The sequence below is a fragment of the Phaenicophaeus curvirostris genome, chromosome 4 (assembly GCF_032191515.1).
Source record: "Phaenicophaeus curvirostris isolate KB17595 chromosome 4, BPBGC_Pcur_1.0, whole genome shotgun sequence".
Taxonomy (NCBI): domain Eukaryota; kingdom Metazoa; phylum Chordata; class Aves; order Cuculiformes; family Cuculidae; genus Phaenicophaeus; species Phaenicophaeus curvirostris.
In genome coordinates this window covers 50,799,269-50,813,108 of record NC_091395.1, presented here as the reverse complement: position 1 = coordinate 50,813,108, position 13,840 = coordinate 50,799,269, and positions in this window count along the sequence as shown.

Genomic DNA, 13,840 nt, shown 5'->3' with positions numbered 1-13,840 from the left:
GGAAATCTCCCATCTGTGTCTGAGGACAAGTAAACTACTTTCTGCTACTTAAAGTTACTTTTGTCTACTTTTACCTACTTTACTCCTTAAGCAATTTAAACAATTGAACAGTCCCTATCCCTCTGGTTCCTCTCTGCAGACGGTGTAATTCCCCTACTGCCATAACAAGAGGCAATTTTCTGGCCACAGTGACTGGATCACAAAGACATTCCATGCCTTTTTAATTAAAAAAACCAAAGACGTCCTTATGTGATGGGGAAAAAAAACCCCTTTCTTTTCTGAATTCATTATCAACACATTATAGCAAGGAGAAAATTTACTTTCACCTTCAGGTCTGGTTATCGTTTTTCTACTAACTCAAAAAACAGGCTCTCCAGCATATCATGGGTCAACTGCAGTGATGGTAGGCTGCCTACTGAATTTGACTACTCTGCGTGAGAGCTCTCTGAGCTCTCCTTTTCTAAGAACAGACCACATTCATAAAATACAGAAGTACCTATTGTCATCAGAGTTTATCTACACTGTAAAAATCAAGCAAGCAAATTCATAGAAAGATTCGTGGGTGGAGGAAGACCTAAAAGACAAGCCTCACTTAATTGTCCTTGGTGGACAGCATGTTGCACTAGAAAACAAAAAAAAAAGAGGCACTGGAGAAGAGAAAACACTAGTAAGTATGACCAGCCCTTATTACTGGGGTGAGAACATGGTAATTGGGATATCATCAGATATGCATCTTTTCTTTGCTGTGGGCAGATCAGTTTAAACATAGGTCTCTCTGAAGCCATGGAAGGACAGGCTACCCTGCCACTATTGCTTCTTTCCACTGGAGTCCTTCTGAATCCTTGCAGATTAAGGTCTCTCTGTTTTATGGCCCATGTAAACATTGGCCACGTTCTGGGACAAATTTTAAGATATCTGAGAAACAAACAACATTCCTGTAGCACTAACCTGCATCTGTAGCAAAACAGTAAATAAAAGCATGGGCTGTCAGCCCAGTTCAGAGGATATTTACTCATTTGCTAGTTGAATATTGTCCACTTTCACAGTCTATAGGATAGCCAATTAGCAGAATAGCAGAAGATACAAACAGAAACAGAAGAAATCCTGTCTCCTTCAGCCAGCCTTAGAGAACCTCCAATGACTTCATTACTAGCAGCTTTTACCTCCTTCCTGCTTTCCAGCACACTGTTAACAGCTGAATACCAGCCACTGGGTTATTTCACTGCAGCAAATGTGAGGATGTGTCCTGGCTGTACCACAGTTTTTCAGAGACATGCACTGAGTGAAGAAACAAAAGCATCATAGCAACAGGCTGGGAGAGTTCACTCTAAAAACTTTTCTTTCTGTACTAGTTAGCCAGTTTCTCAAAGTGGGAGGTTGTGGCTGCCTCAGCTGGGAAGCTGGGGAAGGGGAGGACAGCATCATGCCGCTGGCCATGACCTACCATAACGATAACCCTTGTTGATCCAGCTGGGATTAACTTTACTATGGATTTCAGATGGTTTCCACCATGACTTTTTTTATCCTTTCAGTGCTAGCTGTTGGCAGTTGATTATAGATTTACTTTGGCATAAAGAGTTATGCCACCTGAGATTTTTGGATTTTCATATCCACAGTCTAGGCAGGCATGATAAAGCAATGAATGCTAATTCCACATAGGAAAAATAAACTAGGGAGATACATTATCAAACTTTCAGAGTATTGATGTATTTGGAGTAAAATTCACAATACTCTGTGAGGAACAGTTATTGATTTAAGGATCAAAAGGTTAAAAGTATGTATATAGGCTGAATTAGCCTTCAAAAACACCTGCATACACCTCTATAAAGTTATTGGATGCATATATTTGCAAAAGGCTTTTAAAAACTTCTTCAATAAGAAGCTCCCTTAAAATAGGGAGCTAATTATTAAAACCAGGTTCCTATCTTCAGTACAGTGCAGTGTGAACCTGGTCTTGTTCTGTTTGAAGTCCAGCTTTCTAGCAGTTTTTCAAATCCAACATGGTCTGCAGATATGCTGCGTAACAGATACATGCGTGCATGTATGTGCATGTGGAGACACAGAGATATACACATACGTGTGCTTAGATGCTTTACTCTTAGGAAAAATTTATTGTCATAAGAACTAAAAGCATTTTCTCAAATAATAAAATTCTCTGGAGAAACCCTAACATTTTTCTCAAAATTTTCTTGCCAAAATGCTTATGAGAAAGGAAGACAGCTCTAAGTCCCTTGCCTTCACGTGTTTCTTTGTTCTAATACACAAGCATGTCACTAGTAAGAGACGCCTGTGCCATGACTATGACTGAGCTGACCCCTTACTATCTAGCCTCACATTTGGCTTGTAAACAATAGTAGGAACTGAGCCCATAGAAAATATCTCACTCTCGCCAGACTCCCACATTGTCTGAGCTAGGAAATCAAGACAAACTGCTGCATTCTTGGTTAAAAATAAGAGGCCTTTGAATTTTCTCTCTACTCTGAACTTTTCATGAAGGGTTGAGTTTTGTTACTTTGGCACATCTTTTGAGGTCTGAATATAGCTCAGCTTTTATGTAGAGTTACTTTACTTAAAAAATTGTGTATCACTGGAACAGGCTCAGACCTGTTAATAAAATGCATTATTGCACCAGACACCAACACCCTACCGTGCCCTCATGTGGGGGCTTGGTTGTGATGGAGGCAAGACAGTATTGGTGCAGGTGCCTCAGCACAAGGCAGTTTCCTTCTCCTGGAGGAAGTCTAATCTTGGTCCATATTCAGCTCTAGAGCACCACTGACTGCAGCTATACCTGGGCTAAATCTGTCCCATCTATTCTTTTGATTCTGCGTCCTCCACAAATCCCTCACAACAAGTGACTCAGCCTTTCCACCAAGCAACAAAGGCACTTAGAAGGTCACAGCTCACTGGCACGCTCCAAAGATTGTTTCAAGCTGCAAGTGATAAAATCAGTTAAATTACATGTGTACAAAGTACAATCCCATAAGAGGCCAGGGATATTTACAGAGAAATATTCACACAGAAGATAGCTTCTAATGAAATGTACATGTTGTGTTGAGCTTACTATGGTCCAGCCCTCAGTAAAGGGATTTTCCATGATGGTAACTACATGTTCAGATTTTCTGTCTTTATTTTAATTTTAGTAGAGAATTTTCATTGTTTAAAAGGTTTATAAGTTTTATATTCTACCTGGCAACAAGGTGGAATAGTTTATAGACTCATAGAATCATGTGGGTTGGAAGGGGCCTTAAAGATTCAGTTCCATCCACCCTGCCATGGGCAGGGTCACCTCCTACTAGACAAAGATGCTCAAAGCCCCATCCAGCCTGGCCTTAAACACTTCCAGGGATGGGGCAGCCACAACTTCTCCGGGCAACCTGTTCCAGTGCCTCACCACCCTCACAGTAAAAAAATCCATCCTAATATCTAATCTGAATCTCCCCTGTTTCAGTTTAAAGCCATTGCCCCTCATCTTGTTACTACAGCTCCTGATAAAGAGCCCCTCCTCAGCTTTCTTGTAGCCCCCTTAAGGTACTGGAAGGCTGATATAAGGTCTCCCTAGAGCCTTCTTTTCTCTAGGCTGAACAGCCAAACTCTCTCAGCCTGTCGTTGTATGGGAGGTGCTCCAGCACACTTATCACATTTGTGGCCCTCCTCTGGACTTGTTCCAACAGGTCTATGTCTTTCCTGTGTTGAAGACTCCAGACCTGAATGCAGTACTCCAAGTGAGGTCTCACAAGAGCAGAGTAGAGTAGAGGGACAGAATCACCTCCGTCAACCTGCTGGTTGCACTTCTTCTGAAGCAACCCAGGCTACAGCTGGCTTTCTGGGCTGCAAGCACATGTTGACGTCTCATGTTGAGCTTCTCATCCACCAGCATCCTCAAGTCCTCCTTTTCATGGCTGCTCTCAATCCACTATTTGCCCAGCCTGTAACTGTGCTTGGGATGGCTATGTTACTTACCATGTTATAATACCTCAGTTCAGCATTCTGGTTGAAGTCAAATACATACTTTTGAAATTATATATGTCAGTGGACACTTGCATCATTTTAGATGTACTGGCACACTCATGCTTATCCCATGCATTAACAAAAAAATGCCAAATCTATAAGTTTGCAACTTACTTGAATTACAAGAGGACCTGGTGGACCCTGCAAGCTTTTAATTCCCAATGATTTAATAAGGAGTAAATTGAGGTCAGTTTTTCATTAGAACGTATGCATTTCAAGCTTATACACTGACATATTTATACTATAGTGAGTTAAATTTGGTCTAGAAAACACAGCAAAATCTTTTCTTCTTTTAAGCTTGTGTGGGTTGCCTTGTTTGAATTTAAATGAGAGATTTCATTATACATCACACTTTTCTTATAGTTCATATTTTCCTCTGAAACCTGAAGACCTGATGGGACCAATCTTGTGTTTAAAGTTAAGCTTGTGCACCAGCACATTGCTTGTTGGTGTACCACTTGTACTGGGAATATTCAGACTACATGTAACTGCGACTTTAATGTGGAGGACACTGAAAAACATGGGATTCAGAGCCCAAATCCTTCCTACCTCTGTTATCATAGCAACCCCACAAGCATGGACCTTGAACATGGGTAGCAAACTCTAGGTGGAAGACAACTGTTTGCCTCCCCTCGATAATGGACACTATTAGATTATCTGCTGGTGTGGAGTCTATCACCAGTTTAGATTCAGTGGTAGTTAGTTTACTCTCGTTAGTTCTTGGGGTAGTATCCTTTGACTTGCGTAGCTCTTCCTCCCCAGTGTTTAGCCTTGTTATCCTCTGAAACCACATCTGGTTGAGTTAAACAAGACAATGACTTCCACGTAACACCATGTCAGTCACTTTACTGAAATCTATATGGATTTGCTTCATTCCTATTCTACTTGCTAAAAACATTGTGTATTTTAGCAAAGCAAGATGCCAAGTTAATTTAGCCCTATCTATCTTTGGTAACTGTTTCCCATTTTTATGTACTTTTCTTTCACAGACTGTCCAGTCCTTGTAGGCAATTGAGATCATCCTAATACACTTTTGTGGATCACTTTTCTCCTTAAAGATTGCTAGATCCTTTTTTTTTTTTTTTAATCATATGGTAATGCCATCTGTTTTAGAAAACACATGAAAACTCACACCACTCCCTTTATTATCTCAGTTACTGGGCCTCCTTGAGAGCTAAGCTCTTTGCCCTTTTGTTTCATGTAGCACGTGCGAATTATTGATGCTGAACCAAATACTCTGGTAGTTTGGGGCAGGACCTAGAGCATCTTTAATTGCAAGCACATGTATGTTTTATAAGGCATCCACTTCTTTTTTTTTTCTTACATGGACAAGGTATTTTACTATTTGCTTGAAGTTCTTTTGCAGCCTCTACCTAAGCCTGACTTTTGACATTTTCACCTTTCTACATGCCTTCTGTCTGGCAAGACATTTTTTTCTTTTTACCTTACAGTATCTCTCTATAAATATATAATATTAAGGGTTTCTCAGTTAATAGTGAATGGAGTTATTTCCCACAATTTTTCCCTTTGGGATACATACTTAAGATGATTTCCGGCTTAAAGAAACTCCCGTTGCCTTCCCCAGTTATCTGACTGAACTATTCTTGCTCAATACGTGTTCATACTTCAAATCAGCTGAGTTACAACAATATTTCAACATTAATTAAGATTAATATTATTAAGATTAATATTTTGGCTACTTTTATTCATCAGAGCTTGCCTTCCGATCAAGTACTATTAGAGTATTAGGGGTACTGGTAACAAATGAAGCACTTAGTAGTAAACAAAAGCCAAACGGCTGCTCTGACCAAATATCTTTTAAATCTAAAAGGGATAATTAAAGAAACAGAGGAAATACAAAGCAGGAGTATGGATAATGAAATAGACCACTTCATAAGTTTCTTCTTTTTAAGGTTTAAAATGTCTGTCGACTAGAGTAGAAACACAGGAAAATAAATAAGATTATTTATACCATATGCTTTGGAAAATGATTTTGCTGTTGCAGTCAATAAGTCATTACTGAAAAGAAAAAAAAAATCCCAGTTATTCAGTTTGCTTCATGAATGCTGTGTTAGTATTGGGAGGCAACGAAATAATTCCATAGGAAAATAACAGAACAAATTTGTCCTGACTTTTTCTGCACCGAATTGTTCATCAAGATCCACCTACAAATGCCGGGGACGGTGGGAGGGACCCTATATCAAGCCCACTGACTTAAAGGGAGTGAGTTGCCAGTTCAAGATGCGAATATTTTCCTGTGACTCTGCAGAAAGCCACGACGAGAGGGCCATGTGCCTGCAGCTGGTTCCAGGGGGTCTCCTGCCCACCCTCCCTGCACAGCCTGGACTCATAATCCATTGTGGCTACTAAACAATATTTTCCCAGTTTGCCTCTCATTCACAAACCATGTAATATTCTTGTTGTGGGTAATCTCATGACGGTTCTTCTTGTGGACTTCAGCAAGAAGGTATGCACTTAATTAGGCACTGAGAAACACTTTGATTTCCCTGCAGGGATCTTCCTTTTGCTCATCCTTGCCGACTGAGGCTGCAGTGGCTAACTCAGCTCCTCCCTGGAGCTAACAAGTTTAGCTGAGCAGCATGAGATCACAGAGTGAACTGCACTAGAAAAAGCAGTAATGTAAGCGGGAATACTTTGCTTGATACTATTTGTTATTTTACCACTGTTGGGCACAATCGGCCCTCATTTATTATATTTTAAAAAAATAGCATAAAAGAATCCAGAAGAAAAAAAAATTAATGAAATTATGATAAATAATACTACTAATGTTGAAGAGAACAAGATCGATAACAAGGCCAAATGCTGGGTCCTGCACTTGGGGCACAACAACCCTATGCAGTGCTACAGACTAGGAGAAGTCTGTCTAGAAAGCTGCCTGGAGGAGAGGGACCTGGGGGTGTTGGTTGACAGCGACTGAACATGAGCCAGCAGTGTGCCCAGGTGGCCAAGAAGGCCAATGGCATCTTGGCTTGTATCAGAAACGGCGTGACCAGCAGGTCCAGGGAGGTTATTCTCCCTCTGTACTCAGCACTGGTGAGACCGCTCCTTGAATCCTGTGTTCAGTTCTGGGCCCCTGACCACAAGAAGGATGTTGAGGCTCTGGAGCGAGTCCAGAGAAGAGTGATGAAGCTGGTGAAGGGGCTGGAGAACAAATCTTGAGAGGAGTGGCTGAGGGAAATGGGGTTGTTTAACGTTGAGAAAAGGAGGCTGAGGGGAGACCTTATAGCTTTCTACAACCACCTGAAAGGAGGTTGTAGAGAGGAGGCTGCTGGCCTCTTCTCCCAAGTGACAGGGGACAGGACTCAAGCCTGAGGGAATGGCCTCAAGCTCTGCCAGAGGAGGTTCAGTCTTGACATCAGGAAAAAATATTTCACGGAAAGTGTCATTGGACACTGGAACAGGCTGCCCAGGGAGGTGGTTGAGTCACCTTCCTTGGAGGTGTTTAAGGGACAGGTGGATGAGATGCTGAGGGGTGTGGTTTAGTGATTGTTGGGAATGGTTGTACTTGATGATCCAGTGGGTCCTTTCCAACCTAGTGATTCTATGATTCAGTGATTCTATGATGTGTCACACAGTAAGATTTACTTTATGGCATCATCCAAACACAAGGAATATCTTGCACCGTAGAGTGAGCAGGAGCTCCTCTCCAAGTGCTCCCAAAATCTAGGCAAGGAATTGCCAGGGCAGAGACCAGAGCACGAACTGACATGCGCCACCTCCCCACAACATATACAGCAACGGTTCTCCGACCAGAAACTCTCCACACACGTTTGTGCCATCTCTGGGACACTTCTTTAGGAGTGAACCCAGAGCAGCGACCGAGGTCTGTTGACATCAAGTTTTCAGGGCAAAAGCCCTGGTGCACAACCTTCTCGGTGGCAAGGTTAATCTTAAGTGCTCGATTCCGACTCAGTCAAAATGCAGCGTCACTAGATGGCGACGGATACCTACCGTACAGTGCAGGACGGCCGAGTGATTTCTCTAAACAGAAAAGGGGGGGAATAGAGCAAAAGTTGAAGTTGCATTACGATGTAGTTTTTACTAATACAGTCATACACCATTTCTCAAAGAATATATTCATAGAATCATAGAATCATCGAATGGTTTGAGTTGGAAAGGACCTTAAAGATCATCCAGTTCCAAACCTCTGCCATGGGCAGGGACACCTCCCACTAGATGAGGCTGCCCAAGGCCCCATCCAGCCTGGCCTTGAACACCTCCAGGGATGGGGCAGCCACAGCTTCCCTGGGCAACCTGTGCCAGTGCCTCACCACTCTCATGGTGAAGAAATTCTTCCTAATATCTAGTCTAAATCTGCCCCTCTCCAGTTTATACTCATTCTCCCTCGTCCTGTCACCACAAGCCTTTATGACTAGTCCCTCTCCATCTTTCTTGTAGGCCCCTTTCAGGTACTAGAAGGTCACTATAAGGTCTCCTCGGAGCCGTCTCTTCTCCAGGCTGAACAACCCCAACTCTCTCAGCCTGTCCTCATATGGGAAGTGCTCCAGACCACTGATCATCTTTGTAGCCCTCCTCTGGACCCATTCCAATGGTTTCATATCCTTCTTATGTTGAGGATTCCAGAACTGGATACAGTACTCCAGATAGGGTCTCACAAGAATGGAATAGAGGGGCAGAATCACCTTCCTCAACCTGCTGGCCACATTTCTTTTGATGCAGCCCAGGATACACTTGGCCTTCTGGGCTGCAAGCACACATTGCCAGCTCATGTCGAGCTTCTCATCAATCAACACCCCCTAGTCCTTCTCCACAGGGCTGTTCTCAATCACATCATCCCTATCCTGTGTTGAAATGGGGGATTAACCCGACCCAGGTGTAGGACCTTGCATTTGGCCCTGTTGAAATTCATGAGCTTCACACAGGCCCACTTCTCCAGCCTGTCCAGATCCCTCTGGATGACACTCCATCCTTCCAGTGTGGCAACTGCACCATTCAGATTGGTGTCATCTGCAAGCTTGCCGGGGGTGCACTCGATCTTGCTGTCTATATCATTGATGAAGATATTAAACAGTGATGGTCCCTGTATGGACCCCTGAGGGATGCCGCTTGTCACAGATCTCCATGTGGATGTCAAGCCATTGATCACTGCTCTCTGAATATGACCATCCAATCAATTTCTTCATCCACTGAACGGTCCACCCATCAAATCCATCTCTCTTCAATTTAGAGAGAAGGATGCTGTGGGCGACCATGTCAAAGGCTTTAGAGAAGTCCAGATGGATTACATCCATCGCTTTTCCTGTGTCCGCTTATGTGGTCACCCCAATCACAGAGAGACACTAAGCTGGTCAGGCAGGACTTCCCTTTGGTGAAGCCATGCTGGCTGCCACTCATCATCTCCCTATCCTCCATGTGCTTTAGCATAGCTTTTAGGAGGATCTGTTCCACCGTCTTCCCAGGCACCGACATGAGGCTGACAGGTCAGTAATTCCCAGGGTCATGTTTTCTACCCTTTTTAAAAATGAGTACAATGTTACCTTTCTTCCTGTCACCAGGGACATCTCCTGATTGCCCTTACTTTTCAAGTATAATGGAGAGTAACATGGCAACCACATCAGCCAGTCCCCTCAGGACTCTGGGTACATTTCAGTGGGTCCCATGGACTTACATATGTTCAGGTTCCTCAAGCGATCATGAACATGATCCTCCCCTACAGCGGGAGGGGCTTTACTCCCCTGGTCCCCATCTTTTTGTCTGTTGCCAATGAAACATTTTTCCTTCCAGTGATGGCTTCTTAATAAAAGAGTGTCTGGAAATTTCTCAGTAAATTTAGAAACTTTTTCTGAATGTGAGAACAGAAGATTGCTTCATGTGGGTGGAGACATATAAGGTTTCAGTCAGTGTTACCTAAGTGAATGAAATCACTGCAGTCTGCAAATGAACGTAAATAATTAATCTTCTTGACAACAGAAAATCCTTTCCCAGTGTTCTGAGTCACTTCAGTCTCACTGTAGCATTTTAAATGTGTTGAGCTAAGCAGTTTTCTAAAGAGCAATTAAGTTATTTCCAAGTGATTGATAAACATGAAATACTGGTAGTTAACTTCATGATAAAACTTAATTTGTATTTTCTAATGAACATACATACATGCAAAAAAATGAGAGGAGCAAAAGATCTTAAGTACCTATGGAAGGTACTCAGCTACCATTACGATGAACCTAGTGTGGATATTCAAACATTATGTGGGGTGTCTGCAGCGATCCAGGCCCAGAAGGGTGATGTTCAGTAGCTAAAGGTCTAATTGGAGGCAAGTAACTAACGCTGTACCCAAGGGGTCAATACTGGGACCAATTGTGCTCAATATCTTCATGAATAATCTAGATGGTGGGGCAGAGCATACCCTCAGCACATTTGGAGGTGACAGCAAACTGGAAGAAAAGAATGATAAGCCAAAGGATCATGCTGCCATCCAGAGGGGCCTCAATGGGCTGACAGGAACTTCAGCAAGGAGAACTGTAGAGTCCTGCACCAGGGAAGGACTGATCCTATGCACCGATATATGCTGGGGGCCACACAGCTGGAAAGCAGCCTGGCAGAAAAGGATCTGGGGCTCCTGGTGATAGACACCAAGCTGAAGATGAGCCAGCAATTTGCCCTTGCTGCAAAGAAGGTAAACAGTATCCTGGGCTGTATTAGACAAAATATTACCAACAGGTCAAGGGAGGTGATCCTTCCCCTCTGCTCAGGACTGGTGAGGACACACCTGGAGTGCTGTGTCCAGGTTTGGTCTCTTCAGAACAAGACAGATATGGAGCTACTGGAGAAAGTCCAGCAAAGGATCATAAAGGTGATAAAGGTTCTGGAGCACATAGGAAGAGTATAGGGATGCTGCCCGGTTGTGTACAAATGGAGTCAGGAAGGCCAAAGCACAGCTGGAGCTGAACTAGGCAAGAGAAGCAAAGAAGAGCAAGAAGGGCTTCTATAGGTATGTATATGGGGGACGACATGATTGAGAGCAGCCCTGCAGAGAAGGGCTTAGGGGTGCTGATTTATGAGAAAGTCAACACGAGCCAGCAATGTGTGCTTGCAGCCCAGAAGGCCAAGTGTATCCTGGGCTGCATCAAAAGAAGAATGGGCAGCAGGTCAAGGGAGGTGATTCAGCCCCTCTATTCCATTCTTGTGAGACCCTACCTGGAGTACTGTATCCAGTTCTGGAATCCTCAATATAAGAAGGATATAGAACTGTTGGAATGGGTCTAGAGGAGGACCACAAAGATGATCAGAGGTCTGGAGCACCTCCCATATGAGGACAGGCTGAGAGAGTTGGGGTTGTTCAGCCTGGAGAAGACAAGACTCCAGGGAGACCTTGGAGTGGCCTTCTAGTATCTGAAGGGGGCTACAAGAAAGCTGGGGAGGGCCATGTAGTGATAGGATGAGGGGAAATGGCTTTAAATTGGAAAGGGGCAGATTTAGATTAGACATTAGGAAGAATTTCTTCACCATGAGAGTGGTGAGGCACTGGCACAGGTTGCCCAGGGAAGTTGTGGCTGCCCCATCCCTGGAGGTGTTCAAGGCCAGGTTGGATGGGGCCTTGGGCAGCCTGGTCTAGTGGGAGGTGTCCTTGCCCATGGCAGGGGGGTTAGAACCAGATGATCTCCAAAGTCCCTTCCAACCTTTTCCATTCTATGATCTCTCCTAGGAGGAAAGCCTGGCAGAGCTGGGACTGTCCAGCCTATAGGAGAGAGGGCTCATGGGGGTCTTATTAATGCATATAAAAGCCTGAAGGGAAAGTGCAAAGAGGATAGAGCCAAACTCTTCTCAGCAGTGCCCAGTGACAGGGCTAGATGCAGTGAACATAAATTGAAACACAGGAGGCTCTGTCTGAACATCAGGAAACAATTTTGTTACTATGAGGGTGACTGTGAACTGGCAGAAGTTGCCCAGAAATGTGGTGTAATCTTCATCCTTGGAGATATTCTAAAGGGCTAAACGTGTTGTCTCAGCACTGATGAGGCCAGATAGACTCAAGGGGAATCTTCTATAAAGCTACAAAGTTGGTTCTCCCAGTAGAACCAGCTAAAGAGTTTTGAAATTAATTCCGAAGGGGACATATGATAAAAGGGGCATACTTATTCCACTGTGCATGCGATGTTTGCACATACTATATGTTGTAATGATAAATGGCACTGTCTACTTTGACAAAGGTTTTGGTAAACACTGCTTAATGTGAACACGCGTGGGCCTGCTGAACACCTTTGAGAAGTCTGGCAGACAACAACCTTCTGCAGGAGAATAAATAAAACTGCTTAAATAACAGTTTAGTTTTGCAAGCGTGAAGTTAAATATTTTCTATAAATGTTAATTTCCCACCATGCATTTGCCCATCTTTATGCACTCTACACCCTGGGGGATCTTTTGTTCTCCCAGGTGACAACTGAAATAAAGGTTTCAAAGTCAGCTTCTAAGCATTTCAACAGTTTTAAAAACAACAATGCAGTGAATTACAGCCATGAGAAACTAACCAGAGGGTTGTCTATGCTAGAGAGCTCAAAGGCCATCAAAATAAGGCTTTTGGTGACCTTTTACTCAGAAACTACTTGTCAGAGGGATGTGTGATGAATTATTTGAGTGATATGGGAGCTTTCATCAGGCTTCTTTTCCTTTGGAGGGAGTGTTCCTCATTTCTTCTCATCACCTGAGTTAAGAACCTGTCTGGCAGAGAAAGACCTGGGTGTATTAGTTGACATCCAGCTGAATATCAGGCAGCAGTGTACCCAGGTGGCCAAGAAGACCAATGGCATCTTGGCTTGTATCAGAAACAGTGTGGTCATCAGGAGCAAGGAACTGGGGGTGTTTAGCCTAGAGAAAAAGAGGTTGAGGGGAGACCTTATCACTGTCTACAACTGCCTGAAAGAAGTCTGTAGTGAGGTGGGCATTTGTGTCTTCTCCCCAGTGACAGGCAATAGGATGACAGGGAATGGCCTCAAGTTATGTCAGGGGAAGTTCATATTAGACATTAGGAAAAATTTCTTCACCAAAAGGGTTATCAGGCATGCGAACAGGCTGCCCAAGGAGGTGGTTGAATCACCATCCCTGGAGGTATTTGAAAGATGGGTAGATGAAGGGTTTAGGGATTTGATTTAGTAGTGGACAGGTATGGTTGGACTCAATGATCTCAAAGGTCTTTTCCAAGCTAGCAATTCTATGATTCTAAGTGAGAAAAGAGAACCACCCACACAGCCATAGAGATTTGGAAAATATTGCTGGGGAAATGCTGCCTTTCCCTCCCTTTCCGTGTGTCGAAAATCAGCAGTCGTCCAGGAAAAAATCTGCATCAGGTCTTATTTCACATGCAGAAGAATTTCTCTTGCTCTTGCAACAGTGGAAAGATTTCATTTTTGTGGCGTTACTATCAATTAATACTGTTTGTTTATAGTCATCCAGGGGCCTCTGCTCGGGTGTGGTCTCTCACATCTGGCCAGTTTAAGCATGGAATCTGGTGACCGGGAAACTCATTGAAGCCAATTATAGACCTGATACTTAATGGGAGGCTTCTGGTCCAAGCCTTGATTCTTGTCTGTTCCCAAAACCCAAGAAGGATGCTTGCAGCACAAGAGAGAATGAGAAAGCAGGATTATGATCCTTGCTATTCAAGTCCAGACTATCGTTACAATGACTTCCTTTGTTCATGCCAATTGCATTCACTCTTTGTAAAAACACTAGATGATTCAACAGCTCTCAAACTTTTTTTCTCACTTCCCTCCCCTTGATCCACACTCCTCGGAGAGTGTATCTTGTAGGGAGAAATAATTGCTAGAGCTGCTGGCAGCAAAGAAATGGTGCCAGC